Source organism: Oncorhynchus nerka, unplaced genomic scaffold (genome assembly GCF_034236695.1).
Source record: "Oncorhynchus nerka isolate Pitt River unplaced genomic scaffold, Oner_Uvic_2.0 unplaced_scaffold_2730, whole genome shotgun sequence".
NCBI lineage: Eukaryota > Metazoa > Chordata > Actinopteri > Salmoniformes > Salmonidae > Oncorhynchus > Oncorhynchus nerka.
The window spans coordinates 14,035-31,377 of NW_027038569.1; the positions used below are offsets into that span (position 1 = coordinate 14,035).

Consider the following 17,343-nt stretch of genomic DNA (forward strand, 5'->3'; position numbering starts at 1 on the left):
CCTCTGTCTCTCTGTCTCTGTCTCTAAGAGGTGAGTTACCCTGACGCTCATTCCTCTGTCTCTCTGTCTCTGTCTCTCTGTCTCTAAGAGGTGAGTTACCCTGACACTCATTCCTCTGTCTCTGTCTCTAAGAGGTGAGTTACCCTGACACTCATTTCTCTGTCTCTCTGTCTCTAAGAGGTGAGTTACCCTGACGCTCATTCCTCTGTCCCTCTGTCTCTCTGTCTCTAAGAGGTGAGTTACCCTGACACTCATTTCTCTGTCTCTCTGTCTCTAAGAGGTGAGTTACCCTGACGCTCATTCCTCTGTCTCTCTGTCTCTCTGTCTCTAAGAGGTGAGTTACCCTGACGCTCATTTCTCTGTCCCTCTGTCTCTCTGTCTCTAAGAGGTGAGTTACCCTGACACTCATTCCTCTGTCCCTCTGTCTCTGTCTCTCTGTCTCTGTCTCTAAGAGGTGAGTTACCCTGACCCTCATTTCTCTGTCTCTCTGTCTCTGTCTCTCCATCTCTGTCTCTAAGAGGTGAGTTACCCTGACACTCATTCCTCTGTCTCTCTGTCTCTGTCTCTAAGAGGTGAGTTACCCTGACGCTCATTCCTCTGTCTCTCTGTCTCTGTCTCTCTGTCTCTAAGAGGTGAGTTACCCTGACACTCATTCCTCTGTCTCTGTCTCTAAGAGGTGAGTTACCCTGACACTCATTTCTCTGTCTCTCTGTCTCTAAGAGGTGAGTTACCCTGACACTCATTCCTCTGTCTCTCTGTCTCTGTCTCTAAGAGGTGAGTTACCCTGACACTCATTCCTCTGTCTCTGTCTCTAAGAGGTGAGTTACCCTGACACTCATTTCTCTGTCTCTCTGTCTCTAAGAGGTGAGTTACCCTGACGCTCATTCCTCTGTCCCTCTGTCTCTGTCTCTCTGTCTCTGTCTCTAAGAGGTGAGTTACCCTGACCCTCATTTCTCTGTCTCTCTGTCTCTGTCTCTCCATCTCTGTCTCTAAGAGGTGAGTTACCCTGACGCTCATTCCTCTGTCTCTCTGTCTCTCTGTCTCTAAGAGGTGAGTTACCCTGACGCTCATTCCTCTGTCTCTCTGTCTCTAAGAGGTGAGTTACCCTGACGCTCATTTCTCTGTCCCTCTGTCTCTCTGTCTCTAAGAGGTGAGTTACCCTGACACTCATTCCTCTGTCCCTCTGTCTCTGTCTCTGTCTCTAAGAGGTGAGTTACCCTGACCCTCATTTCTCTGTCTCTCTGTCTCTGTCTCTCCATCTCTGTCTCTAAGAGGTGAGTTACCCTGACGCTCATTCCTCTGTCTCTCTGTCTCTGTCTCTCTGTCTCTAAGAGGTGAGTTACCCTGACACTCATTCCTCTGTCTCTGTCTCTAAGAGGTGAGTTACCCTGACACTCATTTCTCTGTCTCTCTGTCTCTAAGAGGTGAGTTACCCTGACACTCATTCCTCTATCTCTCTGTCTCTGTCTCTAAGAGGTGAGTTACCCTGACGCTCATTCCTCTGTCTCTCTGTCTCTGTCTCTAAGAGGTGAGTTACCCTGACACTCATTCCTCTGTCTCTGTCTCTAAGAGGTGAGTTACCCTGACGCTCATTTCTCTGTCTCTCTGTCTCTGTCTCTAAGAGGTGAGTTACCCTGACGCTCATTCCTCTGTCTCTCTGTCTCTGTCTCTAAGAGGTGAGTTACCCTTTCTCTGTCTCTCTGTCTCTGTCTCTAAGAGGTGAGTTACCCTGACACTCATTCCTCTGTCTCTCTGTCTCTCTGTCTCTGTCTCTAAGAGGTGAGTTACCCTGACGCTCATTCCTCTGTCTCTCTGTCTCTGTCTCTAAGAGGTGAGTTACCCTGACGCTCATTTCTCTGTCTCTCTGTCTCTCTCTGTCTCTAAGAGGTGAGTTACCCTGACACTCATTCCTCTGTCTCTCTGTCTCTCTGTCTCTAAGAGGTGAGTTACCCTGACACTCATTCCTCTGTCTCTCTGTCTCTGTCTCTCTGTCTCTAAGAGGTGAGTTACCCTGACGCTCATTCCTTAAGTTCACTATGAATTAACACACTACAACGAAGTCTGTCTCTCTGTCTCTTTGTCTCTGTCTCTCTGTCTCTCTGTCTCTTTGTCTCGGTCTCTCTGTCTCTGTTGTCTAGGGCCCAGTCCCTCGCTGAGAGGTTGCGTGTGTCTATTGCTGTGATCCACGGAGATGCAGAGACGGACCTGCTGGACGGACGGCACTCTCCTCCGACAGTCAGAACCACCGGAGGTCTACCTGAACTGCCCTGTAAGAGACACACAGTTCCCTGTTAGAGACACATAGTTCCCTGTTAGAGACACACAGTTCCCTGTAAGAGACACACAGTTCCCTGTTAGAGACACATAGTTCCCTGTTAGAGACACACAGTTCCCTGTAAGAGACACACAGTTCCCTGTTAGAGACACACAGTTCCCTGTTAGAGACACACAGTTCCCTGTAAGAGACACACAGTTCCCTGTAAGAGACACGGAGGTCTACCTGAACTACCCTGTTAGAGACACACAGTTCCCTGTTAGAGACACAGAGGTCTACCTGAACTACCCTGTTAGAGACACACAGTTCCCTGTTAGAGACACGGAGGTCTACCTGAACTACCCTGTTAGAGACACACAGTTCCCTGTTAGAGACACGGAGGTCTACCTGAACTACCCTGTTAGAGACACACAGTTCCCTGTTAGAGACACACAGTTCCCTGTAAGAGACACACAGTTCCCTGTTAGAGACACGGAGGTCTACCTGAACTACCCTGTTAGAGACACACAGTTCCCTGTTAGAGACACACAGTTCCCTGTTAGACACACACAGTTCCCTGTTAGAGACACACAGTTCCCTGTTAGAGACACACAGTTCTACCTGAACTACCCTGTTAGAGACACACAGTTCCCTGTTAGAGACACGGAGGTCTACCTGAACTACCCTGTTAGAGACACACAGTTCCCTGTTAGAGACACACAGTACCCTGTTAGAGACACACAGTTCCCTGTTAGAGACACACAGTTCCCTGTTAGAGACACACAGTTCCCTGTTAGAGACACACAGTTCCCTGTTAGAGACACACAGTTCCCTGTTAGAGACACACAGTTCTACCTGAACTACCCTGTTAGAGACACACAGTTCCCTGTTAGAGACACACAGTTCCCTGTTAGAGACACACAGTTCTACCTGAACTACCCTGTTAGAGACACACAGTTCCCTGTTAGAGACACACAGTTCTACCTGAACTACCCTGTTAGAGACACACAGTTCCCTGTTAGAGACACACAGTTCCCTGTTAGAGACACGGAGGTCTACCTGAACTACCCTGTTAGAGACACACAGTTCCCTGTTAGAGACACACAGTTCCCTGTTAGAGACACACAGTTCCCTGTTAGAGACACACAGTTCCCTGTTAGAGACACACAGTTCCCTGTTAGAGACACACAGTTCCCTGTTAGAGACACACAGTTCCCTGTTAGAGACACGGAGGTCTACCTGAACTACCCTGTTAGAGACACACAGTTCCCTGTTAGAGACACGGAGGTCTACCTGAACTACCCTGTAAGAGACATTCAGTTCCCTGTTAGAGACACACAGTTCCCTGTTAGAGACACACAGTTCCCTGTTAGAGACACGGAGGTCTACCTGAACTACCCTGTTAGAGACACACAGTTCCCTGTTAGAGACACGGAGGTCTACCTGAACTACCCTGTTAGAGACACACAGTTCCCTGTTAGGGACACACAGTTCCCTGTTAGAGACACACAGTTCTACCTGAACTACCCTGTTAGAGACACACAGTTCCCTGTTAGAGACACACAGTACCCTGTTAGAGACACACAGTTCCCTGTTAGAGACACACAGTTCCCTGTTAGAGACACACAGTTCCCTGTAAGAGACACACAGTTCCCTGTTAGAGACACACAGTTCCCTGTTAGAGACACACAGTTCCCTGTTAGAGACACACAGTTCCCTGTTAGGGACACACAGTTCCCTGTTAGAGACACACAGTTCCCTGTTAGAGACACACAGTTCTACCTGAACTACCCTGTTAGAGACACACAGTTCCCTGTTAGAGACACACAGTTCCCTGTTAGAGACACACAGTTCTACCTGAACTACCCTGTTAGAGACACACAGTTCCCTGTTAGAGACACACAGTTCCCTGTTAGAGACACACAGTTAGAGACACACAGTTCCCTGTTAGAGACACACAGTTCCCTGTTAGAGACACACAGTTCCCTGTTAGAGACACACAGTTCCCTGTTAGAGACACACAGTTCCCTGTTAGAGACACACAGTTCCCTGTTAGAGACATACAGTTCCCTGTTAATCTGACTCTGGGTCAGTAGATAACGGACTTCATCTGACTGGGTCAGTAGATAAAGGACTTCATCTGACTCTGGGTCAGTAGATAAAGGGCTTCATCTGACTCTGGGTCAGTAGATAAAGGAGACCATCTGACTCTGGGTCAGTAGATAAAGGGCTTCATCTGACTCTGGGTCAGTAGATAAAGGACTTCATCTGACTCTGGGTCAGTAGATAAAGGACTTCATCTGACTCTGGGTCAGTAGATAAAGGAGACCATCTGACTCTGGGTCAGTAGATAAAGGACTTCATCTGACTCTGGGTCAGTAGATAAAGGACTTCATCTGACTCTGGGTCAGTAGATAAAGGGCCCCATCTGACTCTGGGTCAGTAGATAAAGGACTTCATCTGACTCTGGGTCAGTAGATAAAGGGCCTCATCTGACTCTGGGTCAGTAGATAAAGGAGACCATCTGACTCTGGGTCAGTAGATAAAGGGCCTCATCTGACTCTGGGTCAGTAGATAAAGGACTTCATCTGACTCTGGGTCAGTAGATAAAGGAGACCATCTGACTCTGGGTCAGTAGATAAAGGGCTTCATCTGACTCTGGGTCAGTAGATAAAGGGCTTCATCTGACTCTGGGTCAGTAGATAAAGGACTTCATCTGACTCTGGGTCAGTAGATAAAGGAGACCATCTGACTCTGGGTCAGTAGATAAAGGAGCCCATCTGACTCTGGGTCAGTAGATAAAGGGCTTCATCTGACTCTGGGTCAGTAGAGAAAGGACCCCATCTGACTCTGGGTCAGTAGATAAAGGGCCTCATCTGACTCTGGGTCAGTAGATAAAGGACCCCATCTGACTCTGGGTCAGTAGATAAAGGAGACCATTTGACTCTGGGTCAGTAGATAAAGGACTTCATCTGACTCTGGGTCAGTAGATAAAGGACTTCATCTGACTCTGGGTCAGTAGATAACGGACTTCATCTGACTCTGGGTCAGTAGATAAAGGGACTTCATCTGACTCTGGGTCAGTAGATAAAGGACTTCATCTGACTCTGGGTCAGTAGATAAAGGAGCTTCATCTGACTCTGGGTCAGTAGATAAAGGGCTTCATCTGACTCTGGGTCAGTAGATAAAGGGCTTCATCTGACTCTGGGTCAGTAGATAAAGGGCCTCATCTGACTCTGGGTCAGTAGATAAAGGGCCTCATCTGACTCTGGGTCAGTAGATAAAGGGCCTCATCTGACTCTGGGTCAGTAGATAAAGGACCTCATCTGACTCTGGGTCAGTAGATAAAGGGCTTCATCTGACTCTGGGTCAGTAGATAAAGGGCCTCATCTGACTCTGGGTCAGTAGATAAAGGGCTTCATCTGACTCTGGGTCAGTAGATAAAGGGCTTCATCTGACTCTGGGTCAGTAGATAAAGGACTTCATCTGACTCTGGGTCAGTAGATAAAGGTCTTCATCTGACTCTGGGTCAGTAGATAAGGGCTTCATCTGACTCTGGGTCAGTAGATAAAGGAGACCGCCTGACTCTGGGTCAGTAGATAAAGGAGACCATCTGACTCTGGGTCAGTAGAGAAAGGGCCTCATCTGACTCTGGGTCAGTAGATAAAGGGTCTCATCTGACTCTGGGTCAGTAGATAAAGGACTTCATCTGACTCTGGGTCAGTAGATAAAGGAGACCATCTGACTCTGGGTCAGTAGATAAAGGACTTCATCTGACACTGGGTCAGTAGATAAAGGGCCTCATCTGACTCTGGGTCAGTAGATAAAGGGCTTCATCTGACTCTGGGTCAGTAGATAAAGGGCTTCATCTGACTCTGGGTCAGTAGATAAAGGGCCTCATCTGACTCTGGGTCAGTAGATAACGGACTCCATCTGACTCTGGGTCAGTAGATAAAGGAGCCCATCTGACTCTGGGTCAGTAGATAAAGGACTTCATCTGACTCTGGGTCAGTAGATAAAGGAGCCCATCTGACTCTGGGTCAGTAGATAAAGGAGACCATCTGACTCTGGGTCAGTAGAGAAAGGGCTTCATCTGACTCTGGGTCAGTAGAGAAAGGACCCCATCTGACTCTGGGTCAGTAGATAAAGGACTTCATCTGACTCTTGGTCAGTAGATAAAGGACTTCATCTGACTCTGGGTCAGTAGATAACGGGCCTCATTACCGTCTCTCTCTCTCTGTCAGTCTGTATCCCTAAGGAGACCATCTGACTCTGGGTCAGTAGATAAAGGACCCCATCTGACTCTGGGTCAGTAGATAAAGGAGACCATCTGATTCTGGGTCAGTAGATAAAGGGCTTCATCTGACTCTGGGGAAGTAGATAAAGGACCCCATCTGACACTGGGTCAGTAGATAAAGGGCCTCATCTGACTCTGGGTCAGTAGATAAAGGACTTCATCTGACTCTGGGTCAGTAGATAAAGGACTTCATCTGACTCTGGGTCAGTAGATAACGGGCCTCATTACCGTCTCTCTCTCTCTGTCAGTCTGTATCCCTAAGGAGACCATCTGACTCTGGGTCAGTAGATAAAGGACCCCATCTGACTCTGGGTCAGTAGATAAAGGAGACCATCTGATTCTGGGTCAGTAGATAAAGGGCTTCATCTGACTCTGGGGAAGTAGATAAAGGACCCCATCTGACACTGGGTCAGTAGATAAAGGGCCTCATCTGACTCTGGGTCAGTATATAAAGGGCTTCATCTGACTCTGGGTCAGTAGATAAAGGGCCTCATCTGACTCTGGGTAAGTAGATAACGGACTCCATCTGACTCTGGGTCAGTAGATAAAGGAGCCCATCTGACTCTGGGTCAGTAGATAAAGGACTTCATCTGACTCTGGGTCAGTAGATAAAGGACCTCGTCTGACTCTGGGTCAGTAGATAAAGGGCTTCATCTGACTCTGGGTCAGTAGATAAAGGGCTTCATCTGACTCTGGGTCAGTAGATAAAGGACTTCATCTGACTCTGGGTCAGTAGATAAAGGAGACCATCTGACTCTGGGTCAGTAGATAAAGGAGCCCATCTGACTCTGGGTCAGTAGATAAAGGGCTTCATCTGACTCTGGGTCAGTAGAGAAAGGACCCCATCTGACTCTGGGTCAGTAGATAAAGGGCCTCATCTGACTCTGGGTCAGTAGATAAAGGACCCCATCTGACTCTGGGTCAGTAGATAAAGGAGACCATTTGACTCTGGGTCAGTAGATAAAGGACTTCATCTGACTCTGGGTCAGTAGATAAAGGACTTCATCTGACTCTGGGTCAGTAGATAACGGACTTCATCTGACTCTGGGTCAGTAGATAAAGGGCTTCATCTGACTCTGGGTCAGTAGATAAAGGACTTCATCTGACTCTGGGTCAGTAGATAAAGGGCTTCATCTGACTCTGGGTCAGTAGATAAAGGGCTTCATCTGACTCTGGGTCAGTAGATAAAGGGCTTCATCTGACTCTGGGTCAGTAGATAAAGGGCCTCATCTGACTCTGGGTCAGTATATAAAGGGCTTCATCTGACTCTGGGTCAGTAGATAAAGGGCCTCATCTGACTCTGGGTAAGTAGATAACGGACTCCATCTGACTCTGGGTCAGTAGATAAAGGAGCCCATCTGACTCTGGGTCAGTAGATAAAGGACTTCATCTGACTCTGGGTCAGTAGATAAAGGACCTCGTCTGACTCTGGGTCAGTAGATAAAGGGCTTCATCTGACTCTGGGTCAGTAGATAAAGGGCTTCATCTGACTCTGGGTCAGTAGATAAAGGACTTCATCTGACTCTGGGTCAGTAGATAAAGGAGACCATCTGACTCTGGGTCAGTAGATAAAGGAGCCCATCTGACTCTGGGTCAGTAGATAAAGGGCTTCATCTGAAGAGCCCTTCATCTGAAGGACCCCATCTGACTCTGGGTCAGTAGATAAAGGGCCTCATCTGACTCTGGGTCAGTAGATAAAGGACCCCATCTGACTCTGGGTCAGTAGATAAAGGAGACCATTTGACTCTGGGTCAGTAGATAAAGGACTTCATCTGACTCTGGGTCAGTAGATAAAGGACTTCATCTGACTCTGGGTCAGTAGATAACGGACTTCATCTGACTCTGGGTCAGTAGATAAAGGGCTTCATCTGACTCTGGGTCAGTAGATAAAGGACTTCATCTGACTCTGGGTCAGTAGATAAAGGGCTTCATCTGACTCTGGGTCAGTAGATAAAGGGCTTCATCTGACTCTGGGTCAGTAGATAAAGGGCTTCATCTGACTCTGGGTCAGTAGATAAAGGGCCTCATCTGACTCTGGGTCAGTAGATAAAGGGCCTCATCTGACTCTGGGTCAGTAGATAAAGGGCCTCATCTGACTCTGGGTCAGTAGATAAAGGACCTCATCTGACTCTGGGTCAGTAGATAAAGGGCTTCATCTGACTCTGGGTCAGTAGATAAAGGGCCTCATCTGACTCTGGGTCAGTAGATAAAGGGCTTCATCTGACTCTGGGTCAGTAGATAAAGGGCTTCATCTGACTCTGGGTCAGTAGATAAAGGACTTCATCTGACTCTGGGTCAGTAGATAAAGGTCTTCATCTGACTCTGGGTCAGTAGATAAAGGGCTTCATCTGACTCTGGGTCAGTAGATAAAGGAGACCGCCTGAATCTGGGTCAGTAGATAAAGGAGACCATCTGACTCTGGGTCAGTAGAGAAAGGGCCTCATCTGACTCTGGGTCAGTAGATAAAGGGTCTCATCTGACTCTGGGTCAGTAGATAAAGGACTTCATCTGACTCTGGGTCAGTAGATAAAGGAGACCATCTGACTCTGGGTCAGTAGATAAAGGACTTCATCTGACACTGGGTCAGTAGATAAAGGGCCTCATCTGACTCTGGGTCAGTAGATAAAGGGCTTCATCTGACTCTGGGTCAGTAGATAAAGGGCTTCATCTGACTCTGGGTCAGTAGATAAAGGGCCTCATCTGACTCTGGGTCAGTAGATAACGGACTCCATCTGACTCTGGGTCAGTAGATAAAGGAGCCCATCTGACTCTGGGTCAGTAGATAAAGGACTTCATCTGACTCTGGGTCAGTAGATAAAGGAGCCCATCTGACTCTGGGTCAGTAGATAAAGGAGACCATCTGACTCTGGGTCAGTAGAGAAAGGGCTTCATCTGACTCTGGGTCAGTAGAGAAAGGACCCCATCTGACTCTGGGTCAGTAGATAAAGGACTTCATCTGACTCTGGGTCAGTAGATAAAGGACTTCATCTGACTCTGGGTCAGTAGATAACGGGCCTCATTACCGTCTCTCTCTCTCTGTCAGTCTGTATCCCTAAGGAGACCATCTGACTCTGGGTCAGTAGATAAAGGACCCCATCTGACTCTGGGTCAGTAGATAAAGGAGACCATCTGATTCTGGGTCAGTAGATAAAGGGCTTCATCTGACTCTGGGGAAGTAGATAAAGGACCCCATCTGACACTGGGTCAGTAGATAAAGGGCCTCATCTGACTCTGGGTCAGTAGATAAAGGGCTTCATCTGACTCTGGGTCAGTAGATAAAGGGCCTCATCTGACTCTGGGTAAGTAGATAACGGACTCCATCTGACTCTGGGTCAGTAGATAAAGGAGCCCATCTGACTCTGGGTCAGTAGATAAAGGACTTCATCTGACTCTGGGTCAGTAGATAAAGGACCTCATCTGACTCTGGGTCAGTAGATAAAGGGCTTCATCTGACTCTGGGTCAGTAGATAAAGGACTTCATCTGACTCTGGGTCAGTAGATAAAGGGCTTCATCTGACTCTGGGTCAGTAGATAAAGGACTTCATCTGACTCTGGGTCAGTAGATAAAGGACTTCATCTGACTCTGGGTCAGTAGATAAATGACTTCATCTGACTCTGGGTCAGTAGATAAAGGGCCTCATCTGACTCTGGGTCAGTAGATAACGGACTTCATCTGACTCTGGGTCAGTAGATAAAGGACTTCATCTGACTCTGGGTCAGTAGATAAAGGGCTTCATCTGACTCTGGGTCAGTAGATAACGGACTTCATCTGACTCTGGGTCAGTAGATAAAGGACTTCATCTGACTCTGGGTCAGTAGATAAAGGACTTCATCTGACTCTGGGTCAGTAGATAAAGGGCTTCATCTGACTCTGGGTCAGTAGATAAAGGACTTCATCTGACTCTGGGTCAGTAGATAAAGGACCTCATCTGACTCTGGGTCAGTAGATAAAGGAGACCGTCTGACTCTGGGTCAGTAGATAAAGGGCTTCATCTGACTCTGGGTCAGTAGATAAAGGGCTTCATCTGACTCTGGGTCAGTAGATAAAGGACCTCATCTGACTCTGGGTCAGTAGATAACGGGCCTCATTACCGTCTCTCTCTCTGTCAGTCTGTATCCCTAAGGAGACCATTTGAATCTGGGTCAGTAGATAAAGGACTTCATCTGACTCTGGGTCAGTAGATAAAGGGCTTCATCTGACTCTGGGTCAGTAGATAAAGGGCCTCATCTGACTCTGGGTCAGTAGATAAAGGACTTCATCTGACTCTGGGTCAGTAGATAAAGGGCTTCATCTGACTCTGGGTCAGTAGATAAAGGACTTCATCTGACTCTGGGTCAGTAGATAACGGACTTCATCTGACTCTGGGTCAGTAGATAAAGGGCTTCATCTGACTCTGGGTCAGTTGATAACGGACTTCATCTGACTCTGGGTCAGTAGATAACGGACTTCATCTGACTCTGGGTCAGTAGATAAAGGGCCTCATCTGACTCTGGGTCAGTAGATAAAGGGCTTCATCTGACTCTGGGTCAGTAGATAAAGGGCTTCATCTGACTCTGGGTCAGTAGATAAAGGACTTCATCTGACTCTGGGTCAGTAGATAAAGGACTTCATCTGACTCTGGGTCAGTAGATAAAGGGCCTCATTACAGTCTCTCTCTCTGTCAGTCTGTATCCCTAAGGAGGCCATCTGACTCTGGGTCAGTAGATAAAGGGCCTCATCTGACTCTGGGTCAGTAGATAACGGGCCTCATTACAGTCTCTCTCTCTGTCAGTCTGTATCCCTAAGGAGACCATCTGACTCTGGGTCAGTAGATAAAGGGCTTCATCTGACTCTGGGTCAGTAGATAAAGGACTTCATCTGACTCTGGGTCAGTAGATAAAGGACCTCATCTGACTCTGGGTCAGTAGATAAAGGACCTCATCTGACTCTGGGTCAGTAGATAAAGGGCTTCATCTGACTCTGGGTCAGTAGATAAAGGACTTCATCTGACTCTGGGTCAGTAGATAAAGGACCTCATCTGACTCTGGGTCAGTAGATAAAGGAGACCATCTGACTCTGGGTCAGTAGATAAAGGACTTCATCTGACTCTGGGTCAGTAGATAAAGGACTTCATCTGACTCTGGGTCAGTAGATAAAGGGCCCCATCTGACTCTGGGTCAGTAGATAAAGGACCTCATCTGACTCTGGGTCAGTAGATAAAGGAGACCGTCTGACTCTGGGTCAGTAGATAAAGGGCTTCATCTGACTCTGGGTCAGTAGATAACGGGCCTCATTACCGTCTCTCTCTCTGTCAGTCTGTATCCCTAAGGACCTCATCTGACTCTGGGTCAGTAGATAAAGGACTTCATCTGACTCTGGGTCAGTAGATAAAGGACTTCATCTGACTCTGGGTCAGTAGATAAAGGACTTCATCTGACTCTGGGTCAGTAGATAACGGGGCCTCATTACCGTCTCTCTCTCTGTCAGTCTGTATCCCTAAGGAGACCATCTGACTCTGGGTCAGTAGATAAAGGAGACCATCTGACTCTGGGTCAGTAGATAAAGGACTTCATCTGACTCTGGGTCAGTAGATAAAGGACTTCATCTGACTCTGGGTCAGTAGATAAAGGGCTTCATCTGACTCTGGGTCAGTAGATAAAGGACTTCATCTGACTCTGGGTCAGTAGATAAAGGGACCTCATCTGACTCTGGGTCAGTAGATAAAGGACTTCATCTGACTCTGGGTCAGTAGATAAAGGACTTCATCTGACTCTGGGTCAGTAGATGGACTTCATCTGACTCTGGGTCAGTAGATAAAGGACTTCATCTGACTCTGGGTCAGTAGATAAAGGACTTCATCTGACTCTGGGTCAGTAGATAAAGGACTTCATCTGACTCTGGGTCAGTAGATAAAGGACCTCATCTGACTCTGGGTCAGTAGATAAAGGGCTTCATCTGACTCTGGGTCAGTAGATAAAGGGCTTCATCTGACTCTGGGTCAGTAGATAAAGGGCTTCATCTGACTCTGGGTCAGTAGATAAAGGGCTTCATCTGACTCTGGGTCAGTAGATAAAGGACTTCATCTGACTCCGGGTCAGTAGATAAAGGACTTCATCTGACTCTGGGTCAGTAGATAAAGGGCCTCATTACAGTCTCTCTCTCTGTCAGTCTGTATCCCTAAGGAGGCCATCTGACTCTGGGTCAGTAGATAAAGGGCCTCATCTGACTCTGGGTCAGTAGATAACGGGCCTCATTACAGTCTCTCTCTCTGTCAGTCTGTATCCCTAAGGAGACCATCTGACTCTGGGTCAGTAGATAACGGACTTCATCTGACTCTGGGTCAGTAGATAAAGGGCTTCATCTGACTCTGGGTCAGTAGATAAAGGACCTCATCTGACTCTGGGTCAGTAGATAAAGGACTTCATCTGACTCTGGGTCAGTAGATAAAGGACTTCATCTGACTCTGGGTCAGTAGATAAAGGACTTCATCTGACTCTGGGTCAGTAGATAAAGGGCTTCATCTGACTCTGGGTCAGTAGATAAAGGACCTCATCTGACTCTGGGTCAGTAGATAAAGGACTTCATCTGACTCTGGGTCAGTAGATAAAGGACTTCATCTGACTCTGGGTCAGTAGATAACGGGCCTCACCTGACTCTGAGTCAGTAGATAAAGGGCTTCATCTGACTCTGGGTCAGTAGATAAAGGACTTCATCTGACTCTGGGTCAGTAGATAAAGGACCTCATCTGACTCTGGGTCAGTAGATAAAGGAGACCATCTGACTCTGGGTCAGTAGATAAAGGACTTCATCTGACTCTGGGTCAGTAGATAAAGGGCCCCATCTGACTCTGGGTCAGTAGATAAAGGACCTCATCTGACTCTGGGTCAGTAGATAAAGGAGACCGTCTGACTCTGGGTCAGTAGATAAAGGGCTTCATCTGACTCTGGGTCAGTAGATAAAGGGCTTCATCTGACTCTGGGTCAGTAGATAACGGGCCTCATTACCGTCTCTCTCTGTCAGTCTGTATCCCTAAGGACCTCATCTGACTCTGGGTCAGTAGATAAAGGACTTCATCTGACTCTGGGTCAGTAGATAAAGGACTTCATCTGACTCTGGGTCAGTAGATAAAGGACTTCATCTGACTCTGGGTCAGTAGATAACGGGGCCTCATTACCGTCTCTCTCTCTGTCAGTCTGTATCCCTAAGGAGACCATCTGACTCTGGGTCAGTAGATAAAGGAGACCATCTGACTCTGGGTCAGTAGATAAAGGACTTCATCTGACTCTGGGTCAGTAGATAAAGGACTTCATCTGACTCTGGGTCAGTAGATAAAGGGCTTCATCTGACTCTGGGTCAGTAGATAAAGGACTTCATCTGACTCTGGGTCAGTAGATAAAGGGCCTCATCTGACTCTGGGTCAGTAGATAAAGGACTTCATCTGACTCTGGGTCAGTAGATAAAGGACTTCATCTGACTCTGGGTCAGTAGATAAAGGACTTCATCTGACTCTGGGTCAGTAGATAAAGGACTTCATCTGACTCTGGGTCAGTAGATAAAGGACCTCATCTGACTCTGGGTCAGTAGATAAAGGGCTTCATCTGACTCTGGGTCAGTAGATAAAAGGCTTCATCTGACTCTGGGTCAGTAGATAAAGGACTTCATCTGACTCTGGGTCAGTAGATAAAGGACTTCATCTGACTCTGGGTCAGTAGATAAAGGACTTCATCTGACTCTGGGTCAGTAGATAACGGGCCTCATCTGACTCTGGGTCAGTAGATAAAGGACTTCATCTGACTCTGGGTCAGTAGATAAAGGGCTTCATCTGACTCTGGGTCAGTAGATAAAGGACTTCATCTGACTCTGGGTCAGTAGATAAAGGGCTTCATCTGACTCTGGGTCAGTAGATAAAGGACCCCATCTGACTCTGGGTCAGTAGATAAAGGACTTCATCTGACTCTGGGTCAGTAGATAAAGGGCTTCATCTGACTCTGGGTCAGTAGATAAAGGGCTTCATCTGACTCTGGGTCAGTAGATAAAGGGCTTCATCTGACTCTGGGTCAGTAGATAAAGGACCTCATCTGACTCTGGGTCAGTAGATAAAGGGCCTCATTACCGTCTCTCTCTCTGTCAGTCTGTATCCCTAAGGAGAAGCATCCTATCACAGTCGTTGGAGATGTGGCCGGACGGATCGCCATCATCGTGGTGAGTGGCTGGGGTCAGAGGTCAGGGAGGAGGCTGTGTGACATCGTCAGGGCAGGACGGGGGAGGTGTGTATGTGCGTTAACCTCGTGTGTGTGTGTGTATGTCAGGATGACATCATCGACGATGCAGTGGGTTTTGTGGCGGCAGCGGAGATGCTGAGGGAGAGGGGGGCGGGGCCGATCATCGCCATGGCAACACATGCCATCCTTTCTGCGGACGCTCCCAGAATCCTCCAGGAGTCAGCCATTAGTCAGGTAAGAGTGGAATGGAGGGGAGGGGAACGGAGGGGAATGGGAACGGAGGGGGTGGGGAGGGGACTGGAACGGAGGGGAGGGGACTGGAACGGAGGGGAGGGGACTGGAACGGAGGGGAACGGATAGGAGGGGAACGGGAAGGGACGGGAACGGAGGGGAACGGGAGGGGAGGGAAACGGAGGGGAGGGGAACGGTGGGGAGGGTCTGTCTGTCTAGTTGGAGCTTTTTTAGTTTTCTCATGATTCTCTTGATTTAGTCTCTCTCTCTCTCTGCCCATCTGTCTGTCTCTCTGCCCATCTGTCTGTCTGTCTCTCTCTCTGCCCGTCTGTCTGTCTGTCTCTCTGCCCATCTGTCTGTCTCTCTGCCCGTCTGTCTGTCTCTCTCTCTGCCCGTCTGTCTGTCTGTCTCTCTGCCCATCTGTCTGTCTCTCTGCCCGTCTGTCTGTCTCTCTCTCTGCCCGTCTGTCTGTCTGTCTCTCTGCCCATCTGTCTGTCTCTCTGCCCGTCTGTCTGTCTCTCTGCCCGTCTGTCTGTCTGTCTCTCTGCCCATCTGTCTGTCTCTCTGCCCGTCTGTCTGTCTGTCTCTCTGCCCATCTGTCTGTCTCTCTGCCCGTCTGTCTGTCTCTCTCTCTGCCCGTCTGTCTGTCTGTCTCTCTGCCCATCTGTCTGTCTCTCTGCCCGTCTGTCTGTCTGTCTCTCTGCCCATCTGTCTGTCTGTCTCTCTGCCCATCTGTCTGTCTCTCTGCCCGTCTGTCTGTCTGTCTCTCTGCCCATCTGTCTGTCTGTCTCTCTGCCCATCTGTCTGTCTCTCTGCCCGTCTGTCTGTCTCTCTGCCCATCTGTCTGTCTCTGTCTCTCTCTTCTCTAGGTGGTGGTAACCAACACGATTCCCCACTCGTCCCAGAAGCTCCAGTGCTGTAAGATAAAGACGGTTGATGTTTCTCTGATCCTGTCTGAAGCTGTTCGTAGGACCCACTGTGGAGAGTCAATGTCTTGTCTGTTCCACAACATAGGAGCTGACGACTGATACACACCACAGACTACACACACACACACACACCACAGACTACACACACACATACATATCACATCCTGTCTGAAGCTGGATCCACTGTGGAGAGTCAATGTCTTGTCTGTTCCACAACATAGGAGCTGACGACTGATACACACCACACACACACACACCACAGACTACACACACACCACATACTACACACACACACACACACCACAGACTACACACACACCACAGACTACACACACACACACACACCACAGACTACACACACACACACATATCACATCCTGTCTGAAGCTGGATCCACTGTGGAGAGTCAATGTCTTGTCTGTTCCACAACATAGGAGCTGACGACTGATACACACACACACACACACACACACCACAGACTACACACACACACACACACCACAGACTACACACACACACACATATCACATCCTGTCTGAAGCTGGATCCACTGTGGAGAGTCAATGTCTTGTCTGTTCCACAACATAGGAGCTGACGACTGATACACACACACACACACACACACCACAGACTACACAGACACACCACAGACTACACACACACCACAGACTACACACACACCACAGACTACACACACACACCACAGACTACACACACACACCACAGACTACACACACACCACAGACTACACACACACCACAGACTACACACACACCACAGACTACACACACACCACAGACTACACACACACCACAGACTACACACACACACACACCACAGACTACACACACACCACAGACTACACACACACACCACAGACTACACACACACACCACAGACTACACACACACCACAGACTACACACACACCACAGACTACACACACACCACAGACTACACACAAACACACATATCACATCCTGTCTGAAGCTGGATCCACATATGCACGTTTATTTTCTGCCAAAATAAAAAATGAATTGCCATTTGGTTTGTCGGTATTTGTGCAGCAGATGTTTTCAAATCAAATCAAATTTATTTGTCACGTTCGCCGAACAGGTGTAGTAGACCTCACAGTGAAATGCTGAATACAACAGGTGTAGTAGACCTTACAGTGAAATGATGAATACAACAGGTGTAGTAGACCTGACAGTGAAATGATGAATACAACAGGTGTAGTAGACCTCACAGTGAAATGCTGAATACAACAGGTGTAGTAGACAGTGAAATGCTGAATACAACAGGTGTAGTAAATGAAATGCTGAATACAACAGGTGTAGTAGACCTCACAGTGAAATACTGAATACAACAGGTGTAGTAGACCTGACAGTGAAATGCTGAATACAACAGGTGTAGTAGACCTCACAGTGAAAT

The 17,343-nt window shown here is 48.0% G+C and overlaps 1 pseudogene; it reads left to right on the forward strand.

Annotated features, from left to right (window-relative positions):
- LOC135567020 (phosphoribosyl pyrophosphate synthase-associated protein 2-like) overlaps positions 1-16,955 on the forward strand; it is a 29,293-nt pseudogene extending 12,338 nt beyond the window's left edge.
- The last annotated feature ends 388 nt before the right edge of the window (positions 16,956-17,343 follow it).